Consider the following 19615-nt stretch of genomic DNA (forward strand, 5'->3'; position numbering starts at 1 on the left):
ATGTCAGAGGTATATAAATGTATATTAATAGTGTGTGACTGTGGGGGGACATTAGAGTGTCAGCGCCTCTGTACAGAGACTGATGGGTCTAGCGCAGTGTTTCATTGTACAGCACAATAGTATATGTCAGAGCTATAAAAATCTATAAATATAAAATTGGATGTATGTATGTATGTGTGTATGTTCCACCATCACTCGAAAAAGCATGGAGACATTTCAACCAAACTTGCCATACATATGACCGAGACTCATGTAAGTGCACCAGTCATCTTTGTACAGCGCTGTGCTATAAGTCAGAGCTATATTTGGTGATCACTAAGAAATGCGTGGAGACATTTCAACCAAACTAGCTATGTTCCACCATCACTCGGAAAAGTATAAAGACATTGTAACCAAACTTGCTGGACATATGACACCGCTGACCTTTGTACAGCGCTGTGGTATATGTCAGAGGTATAAAAATGTATGATAATAGTGTGTGACTGTAAGGGAACATTGGAGTGTCAACTCCTGAGACTGATGTGTCTAGCTTGGTGTTTTTTTTGTACAGCACTATGGCATATGTCAGAGCTATATAAACCTATATATTTAAAATTCTATGTACAGTATGTATGTATGTATGTATGTGTGTATGTTCCACCACCACTCTAAAATGCATGGATACTTTTAAACCAAAATTGCTAGACATATGACTCAAACTCATGTGACTGCTGATCTTTGTATAGCGCTGTGCTTGACATGGGTAGTCCAGAGGAAGCCTCGTCATGTTTTCCTTAACCCTTAACCCTTTCCCTGTTAACATCCCTTAAATAAGACACTTGACACCGTTTTGGAAAAACATTTGGCCATAGCAGCCCATTTTATTGCTACAACCATAAAAACCACCATTGACATCAATAAATGTTAACGATATTCTTTTTCAACTATTTTACCACATAACATTTAAAACATTTTAAATTTTAACTATTTAAACACCACTGATCTCAAAACAATTTTCAAACGGTCCATGAGATTAACCCTTCCCCGATTCCTCCAAAGACATTGCCGCTCCCCAACAGGCTCCCAGTCGCAACTACGCCGGCTCGGGAACAGTTAGCGGTCATCTTCCACTCCCTCCTTGCCCACCACGACAACCATGTGCCGTGCGTGGCTCCTCTTAGCAAAACTATAGCCTGTAATGTGTTCCCCATCCCTCTGTTTATCTGAACTTTTGTTCTCATGGACCAATCCAACACCGCCACCCGCCGCAAGCATGAAACCTTATGCTTGCGAGCACCCCCACACTCGCAAAGCTTTCTGCAGCCCTTCCCGCAACCCCAATAACCACAATTCAGTGCCAATAGCATTTAAATGCACTCCATCACCCCTCAAAATTAACTGAGGATCCTTTTCTAAATCCACATGTCGTACTACCAACCCACCAATCCTGGTCACAAACCGTCCTACTTCCCTATTAATCTTGATGCGTGCTTTGTTCAAGCGCTCCACTGACCGAGCATTACGCCAAGCCAATCTTGCTACCATTTCCGACCACATAAACAAGGTCTGCGGGAACAAGCTTCTTAACCGTAAAAAATCAAATTTAATGTCTCTAATGAGCTCCCGCATCGCTCTGGAACCCACATCATTGCCCCCCACATGCAATAAAATAACATTTGGTGGCCTATCCAAACGGGCAAACCTGCTAATTTCAGGCACCACTCGATTCCACAGCAAGCCAGGTATCCCAATCCACCGCACTTGCGCCGTCTCCCTGGCTATTCCCAATTGCCGTCCACTAGGCCGAATATCTGCTCTCCGGGCCCCCCAATAAACGTATGAATGTCCCAAAATCCAAATCAGGCATTCCGGCTCACCTGTAAGAAACAGCAAAAGCAAAGCGTTCCAACTGCACCACAATGCATAACTAGCACACCCCCCCTAACCCTGGCCCATGAGTACCCTGAGTGCCACTCCTCCCTCCTCTCACAACCATTGGGGGCGAACATATAGTTGGAAACGTCTAGATTCCCAACGCCCAATCCGCTTAATAATGGCCTCACCCAAACCCCATCTCGCCGCTTCCGTGGCAGCACCGATCCGAAAGGAATGTGATGAAAATTCACTAACGTTCCTCCCCATAGCCTCCACACACTTGCGGAAGACCGCACAAAATTGGAACCTCGACACAAATGACCCATCCTTATGAACAAAAAATGGACCCCCCATGCCCCGACGAACTTGAACATACTCACCCACTGCTCGTACAGGGCACACCACCGAACCAGGAACCGATCCCAATTCCAAGCGCCCCCCTCTACCAAATTGGTCTGTTTTTGACCTCCTAATCCAAACCACTACTTTATTCACTCCTAACCCCACATCCCCCTCCATCAATCCTCCAGGCAGTAACCTGGTTGGACTAACAATCTCCACCAATCGTAATGCCCCAAAAAACGCCAGTACAAACACGGCCCTAAACAACACCACCTCATACTCACCCAGGCAATGAATCCCCACCTGTTGATACAATTCCACCAGCATTTCAAAGGACACCGGTCGCCGCTGATCACGACGAGCGGTGCCCTTTCTGTAACCTCGCAACGCCTGCCGAATCACAAAGCTCTTCGTTCCATCAGGCCACCCCATCAACTTAAAGAAAAACCCCAAGGCTGCTAATTTTTTAGCCATAGCAGACCCTGAAACACCCCTCTGAAAATTGTCTAACAAAAACAAAAGCACCCCCGACTCCTCCCCTTTTGGAATTCCGTCCACCCCCATCTTCTGCATAAATTCTAACCATTCCCGCCAAATCCCCACATAGGCTCTACACGTTCCCGCACTGACCGACCGCTGAATCAAACCTTCGAGGACCCCCAGACCACTTTCCAAAGTTCTTCCGGACAAGGAGTGCCGTGTTCCACCGCTAATGGCGCCACCCCTCGAAAGCGCTGCCACTGAAAGCGAGAAAGAGAATCCGCAATTATATTATCGCAGCCCGCAACATGAACCGCTTTCACCCAAATATTCAAGCGCAAACACAACAACACCAAATGTCGCAATAAACAAATAACTGGTGGAGAAGACGCTGAATTATTATTAATCGCCTCCACCACACCCAAGTTGTCACAACAAAAACGCACCTTGCGATCCTTCAACCGGGACCCCCACAACTCCAATCCCACCACTATCGGAAACAATTCTAACAAAACCAAATTCTTACAAAACCCACTATGCCGCCATTCCATGGCTCTGCGCTCCATTGCCCTTGAAAGTAAACACCATAACCATGTGCACCTGCCGCATCTGTTAACAACTCCAGGGCTTCATTGTCCACAAATTCCTGCATCCACAAAGTCCTCCCATTGAAGTGTATCAAAAATTCTCGCCACACTGCCAGGTCCTCTTTCAGTTCCTTTCTTAATCTTATAAAATGGCCTGGCGCTCTAACTCCCGCGGTCGCCGCAGCCAGCCTGCGACTAAAAATCCTCCCCATCGGCATGATACGACACGCAAAGTTCAATTTACCCAAAAGTGACTGCAGTGCCCGCAAACGTAATTTTTTTAACCTTAAAGCCCTCAGCACCTCCCACCTCAACTCCTGTAGTTTATCCTCAGGTAATCTACATTCCATCAGCTCTGAATCCAGCACAATCCCTAGGAAAACAAGCTGCGTACACGGTCTTACCGTCTTCTCGCCAGCCAGTGGAACCCCAAACAAATCAGCCACCACTTCCAAAGTACTCAACAAATTTGCACAGGCAAAGGAGTCAGCCGAACCAACGCTCAAAAAATCGTCTAAATAATGTATAATGGACTGCAACCCAGACTCCTTTTTCACTACCCATTCAATAAAAGTACTGAACATTTCAAACAGTGCACAAGAAATCGCACAACCCATAGGCAAGCATTTGTCAACATAATATGCACCCTTCCATTCACAACCCAGCAGCCAAAAACAGTCAGGATGTACTGGCAACAAACGAAAAGCGGATTCAACATCTGCCTTAGCCATCAAACAACCCCGCCCTGCTCCCCTAACCAACGATACCGCTTTGTCAAAGGAAGTATATGCCACACTACACAATTCCGGATCAATTGCATCATTCACCGATCCCCCCGGGGGGAACGATAAATGATGAATCATGCGAAACTGTCCCGGGTCCTTCTTTGGCACAACGCCCAGAGGAGATACCACAAAGTCCTTATAAGGCGGCGCCTGGAAAGGCCCAGCCATGCGCCCCAAAGCCACCTCCTTCTCCAATTTAGCCGTCACCACCCCCGGATTCTTCAAAGCCGACAACAAATTCCTAGACTGAGGTGGCACCGCACGCAACGCGCAGGGAATGTGAAAACCCACCCTAAATCCCTTCTCCAACTCACCTGCTGCCAACCGATTAGGATAACTATCGAGCATAAGGCGCAGGCTTTCCACCCTCACCGGCGTCTTCCCTCTTTCCCGCAGACTCTCAGGGACGCCCCTTACCTTTACTGTGACATCTGGCAAAGGGATGTGGTCCTCCGCATCCTGAGCACTCATGTTTAAACCAACATGTGACTCCAAATTTGCAGGCGCCCTCGTTGTAAATCCAACAAAGTCCTTTCCGTTTGACCGCCGAAGGACCCGCGATGCCCGATCCTCCGGCTCCCCCAAGAAAGGGCTGCGGCCCCATCCTCGCCGATGTCATCAAACGCATCCATAGGCTAATGTCCCGATGATCCCAGCGCATGCCCGGCCGCATGGCTTTGCGCTGACGAAACTGTTCGTCATAGCGAAGCCAAGCCAAACCCCCATACACCCTGTGCCTCACTGATAGCATCCAGATAGCAGAAAAGGGCCGAACAATTCTCAGGCGCCTTTTCCCCCACCAGACTGGCTAAAATGGCAAAGGCTTGTAGCCAATTTTGAAAAGTGCGCGGTATAAACCGCCACAGTCCTTTCTCTTCCCCCTGCCGCTTCCCCTCACTTACCTTCACATCCCTTGCTCCAAACCGTTCCACCGGGAGTAGCGAAAATATTTCTATGTACTCACCTTTCCACACTCGTTCCTTAACATCCGCCGGCAGGTGCGCCCCCAACGGTCCTTCAAAACACACATACACTTCGCCCTTGGCACCATCTGCTATCCCAGGCAAACTGTCACCAGCCCCCCCATCCTTACGACTGTCCCCCTCAATGGGGCCCACCCCCGGCACTCCTCCATCCCCCCTCACCGAACTCTGTGATGACAACCTACTCTCGCAAAGTGGAGCCCCCTCCCCCAACTCACCTTCTGCCCCCACCAACCGGGGTGTGCTGGCTACTCCTCTCTCTGGACCCGGACGTCCTTCAGGCCCCCCTAACCCCCGGGGACCCCCGCTAAACCTCATTACCAAATCCTGCAAACCCTGAAGCAGTCCCCCCGCATCAAACGCCACACCCCCACTCCCCGCAGTACCCCCCCTGCTCACAACCTGCTGCTGCATATCAACAAAAGAAGTACAAGCATCCACATCGCCGCAGTCCTCTGGACAGGGGAACCTCCACGACCAGCCCTGGACCTCGGTAACGCCGGACACACATCATCTTCATCCTGGCTGGGGTCCCGCCGATGTAGAGGATTCCTCCCGGTCACCCTGCCTGCAGTACCTGAACGCCTTTTTGCAGGAGGACTCGGAGGGTCCCTGGCGGGGCTCCTGAGGTGGCGCTGGACCCCTCGGGGTGTACTGGGGCTGTAACGCTCCGGCTGGCGAGACCGCCGAGCGCGTACCGAACCGGGCTCTACAACCTCCGGCATCTGTGCCCCCCCCCCTGTTTACAGCAGCAACCTGATCCTGAAGCCAAGACAGGCCCCGGACCTCCGCTGCGGCTCTCAATTGATTAAGAAGCTCGTCCATACTCGCCATGGTAAGAAATTTTCTTCCTGACGTTCTCCTCAAACTGCCCAGCCCTCCTCTCTGGCCCCTCTATTTATCTGACCTCTGACCCCACCCCTCGGACCACTATCTTCCCGCACTTTTTGCCCAATCAATTTAACTATAAACAATCTAACCACCCCCCTTATTCCCCCCTCATCTTCCCTGCCCACCCTGTCACGAGGCCTTTCGCTTAATTCCTTTGTTTCTGCTACAGGCCTTCTTTATGTCAGAGGTATATTTGCATGTATGTGTGTATGTATTGCTCAGTGACAGTGTGCCTTTTGCCTATACTTTACATACTTTTTTTGGACTCAGCTATATATATATATATATATATATATATATATATATACATATACAAACATATACAGTATATATATATATAGTGGGTTTGCATGAAAAGAGTGCTAAATCTTATAAAAAATATAAAGCAGATATGGTGGTTGTTAGGTGCTACTCATATGTATTGCACAGTAGTTTGTGGAATTTAGGGGAAAGCAAGGCATTTTTCTGTCTCTATATATGTACATATGGTTGAAGATCTTATTCTGACAAGCTATGGGGTGTCCATCTAAAGTAGGGGTCAGCAAAGTTTATGGCCACTAGGCCATTTAAGGGGTGGGCGGAAGCACACTAGGCTGGACCCACCCGAATGGCTCCCTCCGCCACCAGGGAACGCCCCCTGAAGTGAAATCCCTCTCCGTATGCATTGCAGAGGAGAGGGATTTACCTTCAGGGAGCCCTCCCTATTTACCGGAAGTATGAATGCTGGCTGTGGTAAGTAGGGGAGCAACTGCAAGGGGGCGGCAACGGAGCTCCTGCGGCTTCGGCTCAGGTAGTTCCTAATGCCCCCTGGCTGATCCAAGGGGGCGGGAGGCCAAAATTAACTACCGGCTAGGCCATATCTGTCCTAAAGGCCGGAGTTTGCCGACCCCTGATCTAAAGTCTGGAACAAATAAAATTGGTCATAATTAATTAAATGTTTTTCTCAATTAAAATCTAGTAATGGATTCTGAAAAAGATTAGTTGCAGAGGTTGTGCACTCCAGGAACAGGAAGAATTCACTGGTCACCAATATAATGGAGCTCTTTTCAGGATTGACTCAACATACGTTTTAGTATTTGGTGTAAAATATAAAATTGAAGCCTGTGCAATAATTTGGAAACATTTGCCAGAGAAGACAAGTGTCCGTAAATCCTCTAACCTGTCAGATCAGGTACAAGGAAAATTGTACAATATTTGTGTAAGTGAGGCAATATCCTAAAAACATATTTCACAGTTCAGTGCTTATCTTTCGGGATTCATCAGTGCTAACCCTTGTTTTTAGAAATGTTTGCATCTTTGTTGTTGCGGCACATAACTATAATAACCTCTTACATTCCAAGAAAACACATTGTTAAACAAATAAACTGTGTATTTGTGAGGGCTATTTGTTTATCAATATCTAAACAAACCTCGGTGCCAATTAATTGTGAGAGAGCTGTGCCAAGCTGTGCGTCATTTTTAATGTTTTTTTCTTGGCCATAATTACATTTTAAAGTCAACTCCAGACTAATGTTAAATGAACACATGCAGGGATCCTCACTCCCAACTCACCTGGCTAGGTGGCAAAAATTAGGTACAATTAAAAGTTGCTCCTCTGGCAAACCACACACTCCCTTGCTGTTGGGTGCTCTGGAATGTGTGAAGGTTCTTGCTGTCCTCCAATACCATACAGGATTGCTGCTCCTGCATTGTATTTGATGATGTCAGAGAGTTGCAACTGACTGGGCAGAATAAGGACCAAGAGAATTATATGTACTTATTGCTTTCCTCCCTGTCAAAATGAGCATTTAGCCATAAAATACATGAGCAAATTTAACAGCAGATCAAAGTGGTAATATTAATATATTCCTATGCATATTTGCATATTTAAATATGAAAATAAATCCAGGTAACTCATAAAAACATTTTTAGGTTAAAACTTCCTAATTAAAAGAAAAAGTGCTGAGAGCAATCCTCTGCCTAACGTTGCTAACTAAAAAAGCTGACACACTTTTGGCCTTACCGCTCATTTGTAATAACACAAAAAAAATTTAATTTAGAGACAGCCAAGCAACAAGCTTTTCAGAAGAAAATGAGTTTCCCTCATTACGTGCTTCTCGTAACCATTTTTAGTATATCAAGTCATCGATGTAATGCATTCTCTTACCTTACATTAATAAACCCATCACATTTCATCATCAAGGCATTTCAAAGCTTACTTGGCATTCTGTGACATTGCAAATTAACATATCATTTGGACTGTCTGAGCCTTGGAAGCAAATTACACAGTATATCATCTGCCTGAAAGAAACATATGTCAGAAGATTCTATTGGAACATTTGCAGACACATTCTTCCTTTTAATTCACCGCATCCAAGTGTCTTTGCTTCCGTTAATATTTAGGTTATGGTTCTTCATTATAATACTTTCCTTACCCTAATTTATTTATATATATGTCGCATTTAATCTCAACAATTAAAATTTAGCTACAATTGTTTAAGGTCTTCTTATTCTGCTAAAGTTGTGTAATTCGATACAGCTACAAGATACACACTCCTCACTGGGTTCAGCAATGTTATGAGGTCAGCTGACTACATGAATTTACTGAATAACCGGGTTTTTCCATCCGTGGATTTTTTCTTTCGTGATAGCATGAACCTATTTCAAGATGATAGTGCCAAAACTCATTGGGCTCAAATTGTGAAGGAGTGATTCAGGGAGCATGAGATATAATTATCACATGTCTTGGCCACCACAGAGTCTAGACCATAACCCATTGAGAATCTAAAGCTAGGTAGACACGTGCAATAATTGTCGTTAGAAAATGAATGACTAGCGATTATGCAAGATTATTTTGAAAGATCGTATTGTGCACAATTCTGTACATGCTGTAACGATACGATCGTTCAAATATAATCCACCAATAATGTACACACACTAGATAGGATCGTTTGATGCAGGAAGTGACTAAAGGAGAAAGTATACTGCAGAACCATCCACGATCACTACACGACCGTAAACAATATATAGCGAACAATCGTCGCCCAAACAGATCTGCCGGGGCGGTCGTTCGTTTTCAGCGACAGTCTTCGTTCATCGGCCTCATTGTGCACTTGTTTTGTTAACGATTATCGGACTAACGGTCGTTAGTCGTTGGTTTCCAACGATAATTATTGCATGTACGCAGCTTAAGGAATAAGCTTGAGAAGACTTTACGCAGCTGTCCGGCTCTCCAATCATCATTACAAGATCTTGGTGAAAAATTAATGAAATTCTGCACAGAAATACTTTTTGTGATATTGCATAGGTTTATGGAAATGATACCACACTGAATGTGTTCCGCAATGAAAGCTTTAGGTGGTCCAATGAATTCTTGGCTTGGTGGATTTCCCATGCAGCCTGCGGATTGTAGTGTGAAGGAGCAGCAACACAATAATAAACAGGGGCGTCTAATTCATTCAAGGTGACTTAGTCACCTTAAGCCTCTCCATGACACTTGCTGGATTCCCTTTGGACAGTAACATTATGATCAGTGGATTACATTGGGGGAAGCCCACACTGGGTGCAACCATTCAGTGCTATTGGTACCTGACAAGTTAGCTTTTAAAGACTACTGGTCTAGAAGAAAAGGGTCAGGTCAGGTCAAAAGTCAGGTCACCTGCTATAATGTGGTTTTGGGGGATCAAGATAGTATGGAGTGGAGGGAGGTCACAGTATCAGGAATGAGCAGTTCAATCCCTTAGGCATATTGAAGTCTCTCCAGGGGGAAATTTGGCCATAAAGATGACTTCCATTTTCTCATTAGCAAGCCAGTTTTTGCTTAACATGGGCTACAGTGAGGGTGGTTGACCACCAGACCTTCGCCATCACCACCTTAGCGGACCTGAACAGGTAAGTCAGCAATCGAAATTGAGTGTTAGTGCCCACAGATGGCTGCAGATTAAGGAGGACTTCTGTAGGGCATTTGGGAAAAAAGCATCCTAACAGGGTGTATGCTATTTGGCATATGTGTGTCCAATAGCTCTGTAGTGGACACACATCTATTGGACACACATTGGGACAATCTTCTGAAGCATGTGCTTGGTTGGGTAGGTTTAATCTTTGCCAGGCTCGTCGGCACCTTGTACCATCACATTAGCAATTTTTAATTGGCAATTTATATATATAAATATTTATATTTAGAGCAGCGTGGTGGTTTAAGAGGTTAGCACTCTAGCCTTTGCAGCGCTGGGTACCAAGTTCGAATCTCGACCAGGACACTATCTGCCTGGAGTTTGCAGGTTCTCCCTGTGTTTGTGTGGGTTTCTTCCGGGTACTCCGGTTTCTTCCCACATCCCAAAAACATGCAGGTAGGTTAACTGACTACACCCTGAAATTGACCTTAGACTGTATTAAAGACATATGACTATAGTAGGCACATTAGATTGTGAGCCCCTTTGAGGGAGAGCTAGTGACATGACTATGGACTTTGTACAGCGCTGCATAATATGATGGCACTATAAAATTACTGTATAATTCCGTGTTTCTGAAAATAAGACCTACCCTGAAAGTAAGCCCTAGCATGCTAAACACGCAAGGGTGAAATATAAGCCCTCCCTCGAAAGTAAGCCCTATTGGCTTCTTCGGAGGGTGTGGTCACATGGTACATGGAGGGATACCAAGAGGAAGGGGAGAGCAGGAGACATTCAAAGCACTGGAGCATGGGGTGAAGAAATTGCAGGGTGGGTATTAACCTACGGTACACTGGTGTGACACTACAACTAATAAGAGGATGGTGGATTCTCTTTTCAAAGGGTCCTTGCTAGTATTTCATTAGCAGCAATGCATATTTATTAATTGATTTTTTTTGCTTTTACTCAGATTTATATTGGGTATTGTTTGTGGTCAACAAAGCTTTGGAAGTTTTGTTTCTGTGTCCGCATGTTACTCTATGGGTCATATGTTAATTGTCATCATGATTTCTTGGTATGTTGCACTTGTTTGCTTATGAAGCTGTGCTTTTTTCATTAATCTGCATTCTTATTCATGACTCTTGTATACAACAGAAAAAATCTGTGATTTTGACAGGTCACAGGTAACACAGGTATATTTCTATAGCATTGTAATATTAGTTACAGGTTTTGGTAAATACAGATTCTTGTACATGAATAAATATAGAATTTTTTTGTACATGAGAAAAATAAGACATCCCCTGAAAATAAGCCCTAATGCTTATTAGGTAAAATAAATATAAGACACTTTATTTAATTGTTTGTGTGTGTTTAATATACAATGACTGGATGTCGCTGACATGAACTTTTATTCTGAAACACTTGTGCGAATCTTATCATTTTCATCCAGCTTGCATACCAATTGAATTTGATTAGAATGCAATTCTTTTTAAAATGTATGCAGTTCCAGGGCTCTGACACCTAGATGAGTCTTTCAACTGTCAAGTTTTTTATACCTCTGGGACATAAGCTTTTAGATCTTTTTGCAGACAAGCCAGTAAAAATGTTAATAGTGCACCATGAAAATCATATCATGTAAGCCACTATTCTGAGAAATGATATGTCCTCTGTACATATTTTAATGAAAGATACATTCACTCTTCTCACACTCAAATGAGTTGTATAAAAATAGGATCCTGGAAGCTTTTGGAAGCTCTTGTTCAAAGCTTTTGTCAGCCCAGCATTATATCTGATATAGTTGGTTGCTCAACTCTATTTAGATTGTACATCTGACCTGGGAACAGCCTCTGGGTCCCCCAATTGTCTCCCTTTTTCTGTGGTGCTCCCAGTGTAATTTTTTTTATACCTGTTTTTCTTGAGGTCTTCAGGCTAGTCACATGACATGCAAAGTCCTCTTCTTGTTTTGATATTCTGACAGCTGTGGGCTCCTTTTAATGATGTGACAATATGGGCCTGATTTATTAAAGCTCTCCAAGGCCGGAGAGAATACACTTATATCAGTGAAGCTGTGTGATCAAGCAAACCTGGAATGGATCTGGTCAAAGATTCAAAGCATTTGCTAGAAAACAGCAAATGACTTTGAAGAAAAGGTTTGCTGGATCACCCAGCTTCACTGATGAACATGTATCCTCTCCAGCCTCGGAGAGTTTTAAAATCAGACCCTATATCAGAGTTCAGGGCTCTGCAATGATGATATAGTCCTTCCTACCCCACCCTCTCTCATTTTCACCTCTTTTGAACTCCACTCTGCCCATCCCTTCAGCCCCTTACCCTTCATTGTTGCTGTTGTCTACTGCCCCCCGGCCCAGTATCACAATTTTTGGATAACTTTATCTCTTGGCTCCCACACATTCTTTCCCATTACCTGCCTACCCTCAGCCTCGGGGACTTAAATGTTGCAGTGGATGAGCCCAACCATTTGGACTCACACAGAACATAAATGGTCCCACAGACATAGCCGGACACACTTTAGACCTAGTATTTTCAAAACTCTGCAACCTCACACTCACACTCACCATTTCCCCTTTCTGATCACAACCTTATCACCTTCAACCTATCGAACTCTTGCCAACTATACCCACCCTTTCCACCAGTATGTCATCACTGGCCTCCCTCAGCCCTGTTACTGTGGACAAAGCCTCCTCTCTTCTCCGATCATCTCCATCTACTACTTATATGTTTGACCCAATTCCCTCTGATCTACTCCGTGCCCATTCCTCCACCCTGGCCCCCGCCCTAACAGAATCATTCAACCTCTCCCTTTACTGGTATATACCCCTCTGCTTTCAAACATGTCATAATTCTCCCTATCCTAAAGAAACCCTCACAGGACCCCTCCCTACCCTCTAACTACCATTCTATCTTCCTCTTCCTATATGTCTCCAAACTTCTTGAATGCCTTGTCTACAAAGGAGTTACCGATTGCCTAAGCACCGACTCTCTCCTTGACCCTCTCTAGTTGGGTTTTCGAGCTGCCCATTCCACTGAAACAGCCCTTACTAAAGTGGCCAATGACTTCATTGGAGCTAAGTCTCAAGGCAACTTTGATCTTTCCTCCGCTTTTGACACTGTTGATCACCCCCTTCTAAAACAAATCATGCGCTCCATTGGTATCAGTAACTTCCCTTTCTTGGTTTGCTTCCTATCTGTCTGACGATAAAACAGAACTCATCATCATCCTCCCCTCAAAGTCCAAATCCCCCCCTGACATATATCTACTTGTTAACAACACTGTTATTCGGCCCTCCCCTCAGGCACGTTGTCTTGGCATCACCTTTGACTCTACCCTCTCATTTACTGCCCATATTCAGAACATTTCCAGGTCCTGTCACTTTCACCTACGCAACATCTCCAAAATCCGCCCCACCTGTCCCCTGAGAACACAAAACTCCTTGGACACGTTCTTCTCATCGCTCGTCTGGACTACTATAACTTCCTCCTCTCTGGTATTCCACTAACCCGACTCTCTCTTCTACAATCTAATATGAATGCTGTAGCCAGACTCATCCATCCTTCCCACCGCTCCTCTTCTGCTGCATCTCTTTGCAATTCTCCACACTGGTCTCATTTTCACCTTAGAATTAAATTCAAGCTCCTGTGCTTTGCCTTCAAATCCCTATACAGTTCCTGTCCCACTTACATTTCTGACCTGGTAAAAAAATACTCCCCCTGCCGCTCTCTCTGCTCCTCCAATGACCTACTACTGACTTCCTCACTCATAACCTCATCACACGCACAGCTCCAAGACTTTTCTAGAGCTGCCCCAATTCTCTCGAACAATCTTCCTCGTCCTATTCGGCTTGCTCCTACTTTCTGTTCATTTAAAAGAGCGCTCAAAACCCATTTTTTCAAGCTTGCCTACCCATCTTCTTCTGTCCTTTGAAACTGTCACTACTTCCCACCACTACATATCTCCCCTCCATTGTGTGGTAATTCCCCCACCTACTAGATTGTAAGCTCTTCGGGGCAGGGTCCTCTCCTCCAGTGTCACTGTTTGTATTTGTTTGTCATTTGCAACCCCTATTTAATGTTCAGCGCTGCGTAATATGTTGGCGCTATATAAATCCTGTTTAATTATAATATTAATATTAATAATTTTCTAGGAACCAGGTCTATGAATCCCCACACTTTTAGTATTATCTTAGTCTTTCAAATAAAATGACATTAGAATTTAAGTAAAAGTAAGTAAATAGGATTTAGCAGCCATTCTCAATCAGGGTTCCCTTAAATTTGCTGGGGGTTACTTGCACAGTTGTTGACTGATCTCCTGTTTGGTGATGCCATCTCATTTGATGATATGGCCAACATCACTTGGTAAATCCAGCAGAATTTACTAATTTACTAATTTATTAATTTACTAATTTACAGAATTTACTAATGATCATTTTAGTGGTCTATAAGTATGGTATTATAGCCAACACTCTAAGGATGAACATTCCAGCTGCTTTTTTTCCCTCTCAATGACCCCTATATAATTGGTTGAGGAAGGGTTTCCTGAGGCCCCTAAAAAAACAGTTTTGATAGAGACTTCCCGAGACTTGAAAATTTTTCTCAGGGGTTAAAAGGTTGAGAAAGGCTAAGTTATAGAATTATTGTCACATTAATTGACTGAAGATGAATTTGCTCTAGGCATCTACACATTACTGACCTTGTTCATGAAATGGTAAAATTTGAATTCCAGCCTTATAACACCCAATCTCCAGTCCACTTTCCACCAGCTCTCCCATTCCCTAAGGGATCATTAATATTTTATTTTTTTTAAGATTATTTTCTGTACCCCTAAAGCTACATACACACTTCCAATTATTATCGTTGGAAAACGAACGACGAACGTTCATGCACGATATATAGGAACGATCGTATAGCACCGATCCTGCACATAGAGTTAACGACACGATCGTTCGTAGATATTGTACACACAATAGATACGATCGTTTGAGCGATAGAGGAACTATGTGCACGACAGGAAAGTGAACGGACGTTCGTTCATCACGCATGCTCTGAACATGGACGATCAACGAACGACCGTACACACGAACGATGTTCAACGATCGTCGTCCAATCCGATCCGTCGGTCCCGTCGTTCGTTTCCAGCGACTTTCCTCGTTCGTCGGCATCGTTGGTTACTTTATTACGAACGATTTTTTGCCCAATCGATCGTTCGTCGTTCGATTGGAACCATAAAAATTGGAAGTGTGTACGCACCTTTAGTTGTCCATTCTAAATTCTTCAGAGAATAGTGCTAACGTGATTGGACAAACACATGCATAAAACAAGATTACACTGAGATTAAAAAACCCCAGGTGGGGTTCCAAGGCCTTTAGATCAAAATGCCAGGAGGTCAATGACACCCTTTATCTCAGGAAGTGGATTTAATGGCACTGGATATAACTGGAAGTAGTCTAATGATGTATCTTTGAGTAGTAACTGTAGAAGATAGCACTGGAGAAAAAAAGTGATTTTTTTTTTTTGTAATTGGACTTTAAAAAGTTTAAAAATCTTTGGAAATGTTCTCAGATACCTGTATGTGAATGGCCTACTCATCTGACAGCTGCAATTTGTAGCTCAGAACATTGTGTATATAAAATTATTGAAGCCTATTAGATCTTATTTATGAAGGCATCCATGTAAGACAGTTCTATAATTTAGAAATTTCAATAATTAGGACAGTTATCTGTATTTTACTACTATGCTATTTTGTAATTATATTTTTTTTCTCAGTTCATCACAATTTTGCATAATTTCTAATCAATGTTTATCAAGAATTTTCTGTTGGCTTCTAGGAAATGTTTTAGAGTGTCCCTGAATAGATTTACGCTTCGGTGGTTTGCTACAAATTCCTTTCTGCGTGCTTTATTCCTCTCTTCTGTATGCTTCAGTTGCATTGTTCATGAAGAATCCCCATAATTATATCTTCATTTAATGAGATGTGAGTGGAATGATTGACATAATTTTATGGTTTGTATAGCGGTGATTGGAAAGTGCATATCATACAGTTTTTATGATGATTGCTACATTTTCTTGTTCAGGAAAGCCTGTCTATACTTATAGTATGTTACAGAATTACTAAACATCCAGACATCATTAGCACAGTGGTGGTGAATCTATATTGTACATCTACTATTCTTAAGGCATATATGAAACATACAGATAATGCAGTTCAGTAATCATTACTACATCAGTATTTTTTTTTTTTATGCAAGCAGTGTAAGTACCTGCATTTGACCTGGTGTTGGCTTTTTGCAGCCTCATGGATGGAATATGGGGGGAATTTGCAATACAGAGATAATCGGTTCATCTCTTGACATGAAATATGCTGGCAGAAAAAGAGTTGTTTTGCTATCATGGATTTTTTATTTTTAAGAAAAGGAATAGAGCCAGATTTACATATTGGTCCCCATCCATAAGTGCCAAAAAGAAAGTGTTCTAGTATCTGTATGAAACTAAAGCTGAACTTTGAGAACTTGGGTACTCACTCCCCTAACAAAAATCCTTAACATAGCTCTTTTTTTTCTAACTGTTCTAAGTTTTGAAATACTCACCAAAGTCCATGGAGACACTCTTGCTCCTGAGCACTTTATGTTTTCTCCCTGAAGATTTGTAGGGTCCTTTTATTATTCATGTCACAGTCTGTGTGACACATGGCTGTCCAAGTCAGAAACAGTGCATACTTCACCTGATCTAAAAGAATTCAACTTTAAAACAATCTGTCTATTGGATGTGAAGAGGAAGGAATGGAAGGGGAACTGGCATGTACAAAGATGGACCTAAATACTTTAACTATAGTATTCTGTATATAAATTGTTTTTTTTTTATCTACATATCTTTTTGTATAATTTATAAATGCAGACCAAGCTGTACAAAAAAAAAAATGACAGTTATAAGGATTATGGCGAACCATAAAACATTTTCAGGGTTGCAAACATATTTTAAGCTATCGCTCCCATTTATTTAAACCTGTGCTCTATCTCCATAAACGAGGCTAGCTGCAATTTGGCTGACAACACTGCTTTGTTTTTTTTATAGACTGAATACCATTGTTACCTCGATAAAGAAAGTGGAACAATATCTTTTCTACTAAATATTCAGAAAGAGATAATTTAGGACCAGTTTATACTGTTTTTTTTTGTGTTGCAGTGTATTACTTACACATACATTTTGAATGTAATAAAGTATTATACCACATGTTACTGCAATGGGTATGGAGCCTTAATTTTCCGTTTTCCAGTAATGATATATTTGTTTACATAGGTCTGGAATAGCATGCTGTTTTTGCCATTGGCCGTGAAGTTTAATAAATAATTTTGTATATGAATATTTTATATATTTTCTGACTGTGGTTCCTTTGATTCCTTGAAATATTTGTCAATCATCCTGGATTCTTCGCTTGAATAGCTATTTGTTGAGGATATTTATGAGGATGGATAAAGTCGCTTTAGAGGCCTGCTATTAAAAATTGTCAATCTTTACTAAAAACATAAACTAAGTGCTTTTACTAATAATAAGGCAGGCTTAGGTAAAGTGAGCATATAAGTAACAGTAAGCTAGATAGGCTGATAATGCCTACTGTTGTGGGCTGTCCGTATATGTGAACATTCCTTTCTGTATTAGTTATTAATTCCTATTAAAAAATTTTCATTTACATAGAAATTGCATGACTAGGGTAGCTCGTACCTTGCCCATTCAAAACTCGCCCCCATACCTACCTCTTCTCCTTCCTCCTTTCCAGCCCCTTCTCCTCCTTCCCCTTCTTACTCTTACCCTTCTTAAAATAAACACACCACACCTGATGCATTTGAAGTGGCTGGCAAGCAGTCGTTTATTTAACCATAAATTAACACTTTTAACACATTCTTATAAATTACTCTGCATATATATAAATATTTTAACAAATACTAATAAACAACAAATAAACAACAAATAAACCACAATAAATAACCTTTAAATACCAACCTTTTAAAATTAACCCTTAAATAACCACCCTATAAAATATAGCTTAACCCTTTTTTCACCAAAAACCAATTCTTACTATAACCAACCCCTTTGTACCCAAAAAACAACTAGGTTGCAGGTCCGGAAGGTAAAGTCAGCCACACCACCACATCTCCATAATCACCAAAAGCGCCATGCCATTCTGGCCCCCTAGCAGCACAGCACCACCTCAGGGGCCTCCACCTTTCACCACTTAAAAGGGGGTTCACCACCACCTTGGGTGCCCCCTAACCATAATTAACCCAGAACTCTTACCTTCCACCAAACCTCAACCGCCTCCACACACCTAATAACAAGGGCAGGAGGGTGGGAAATTTCTTCTCTCAAAAAATGTGCTGAACTTTTGTTCCACTCTCCTTTTACCCTCTCTTTACTCCACCCATTCAACTTCCACCCCAACCTTCTCTCCCCTCCTTCTTCTACTCTGTAATTCAACCTTAACCCCTTTCCCCCCCTTATCTTCTCTGTGCTGTCCGAGCACGGCTGTCATGCAGCCCTCCGCATATTTCCCTGCTGCGGGCCTCTCTATAGGAAATACATATACATAGATATAATAGTCATGGTATTGAGTTTGATTTCTCATGGGTTATTGGTGGGAGCCTAAATAATAAAAAAAAAATGTCATAAAATATTTTCGAGGAAGCCTTTGGGAGGGAGATAGCATCATATTACAATAGTAATAGACCCTTTATGAGCCGAAAACATTATGTAATTTTATTAATAAAAATTAGGAGCTGATTCTCATATACTATAGGTCTATATACAGAAAGTATATGTGCAAGGGAAACAGGAACCTAGAAAGCAGAGGAAAGAAGGAAAGAGAAGACACTTAACCAAGGAGGGCAGCAAGGGGAACACTAGGGAAAAGCAGTAGATAAAAACAAATGTGGTGGCAAAGTTGGGGGGAGGGTTCCTTTAGTGTCAACCAGGGAGTAAGATCAGGGAGCTATTTTTTAGCTTTTTTTTCACACTGACAATAATATCAGAAACTCTTCTTTCAAGAGTATTGGCCGTCAGTTTTTAATTTGTCATAGTCCATTATTCAAACAGGTACTGGAAGATTCTTCACAGGTTTATTGAGTACCGCCTAAACCAGTCCCCATGGAAGTTACAACTGTGGCCCAAAACTGAGATATAACAAGGACTGGGGAAAAAATATCAGTGATTGTGAAATACTGTCATGCTGCTTAAGCTAAGGATCTGAAAGAAATGTATTCCAATCCAGTTTTAATAACATACTTTCCAACATATTTTTAAATTGAGACATGTTCACATTTGTCCCTATAACCTACTCCAACAAGTTTTGAAAACACCCAAAGGTTGTCCTGTTACCATTTACTCAAAAAGTCAGCAGGTGGCCTTATAAATGCATTTTCCCAACTATACATCACTTATAGCTAGACTGCCACCTCTAAAATTTCTCATGCATGATGCTGCTAGACTTTCCTACTAAATACCTCTAAACTGGCTCCCATCCCTGCAAATTGGTAAATTTCACATTAGAGTAAAATGAAAGCTACTGCGCTTTGCCTTAAAATCACTTCTAATCATAAAAAGTCTTCTTACAATCCTCCACACCAGTGGTCCCCATTCTTTTGGAGCTTGCGGACCACAAAATCTATGGACTCCAGTGTGACTCATAGGGGAAGATACTTCCCCCTGAGTGACGTCATAATGCCAGAACCCGCCCACTCTCTCATCGCAAGTCTGAGCCTGTGATGGGAGAGTGGGTGGGTTGTGTTCAGTGATAAAACCTTCCCACTACCCTGAGC

At 42.6% G+C, this 19615-nt stretch overlaps 1 protein-coding gene across 1 annotated transcript in view; it reads left to right on the forward strand.

Annotated features, from left to right (window-relative positions):
- Positions 1-19615, forward strand: part of SLC2A9 (solute carrier family 2 member 9) — a 163392-nt gene that overhangs the window by 82571 nt on the left and 61206 nt on the right. The gene's annotated exons all lie outside the window — the stretch shown is intronic.

The sequence above is a fragment of the Pyxicephalus adspersus genome, chromosome 3 (assembly GCF_032062135.1).
Source record: "Pyxicephalus adspersus chromosome 3, UCB_Pads_2.0, whole genome shotgun sequence".
Lineage (NCBI taxonomy): Eukaryota > Metazoa > Chordata > Amphibia > Anura > Pyxicephalidae > Pyxicephalus > Pyxicephalus adspersus.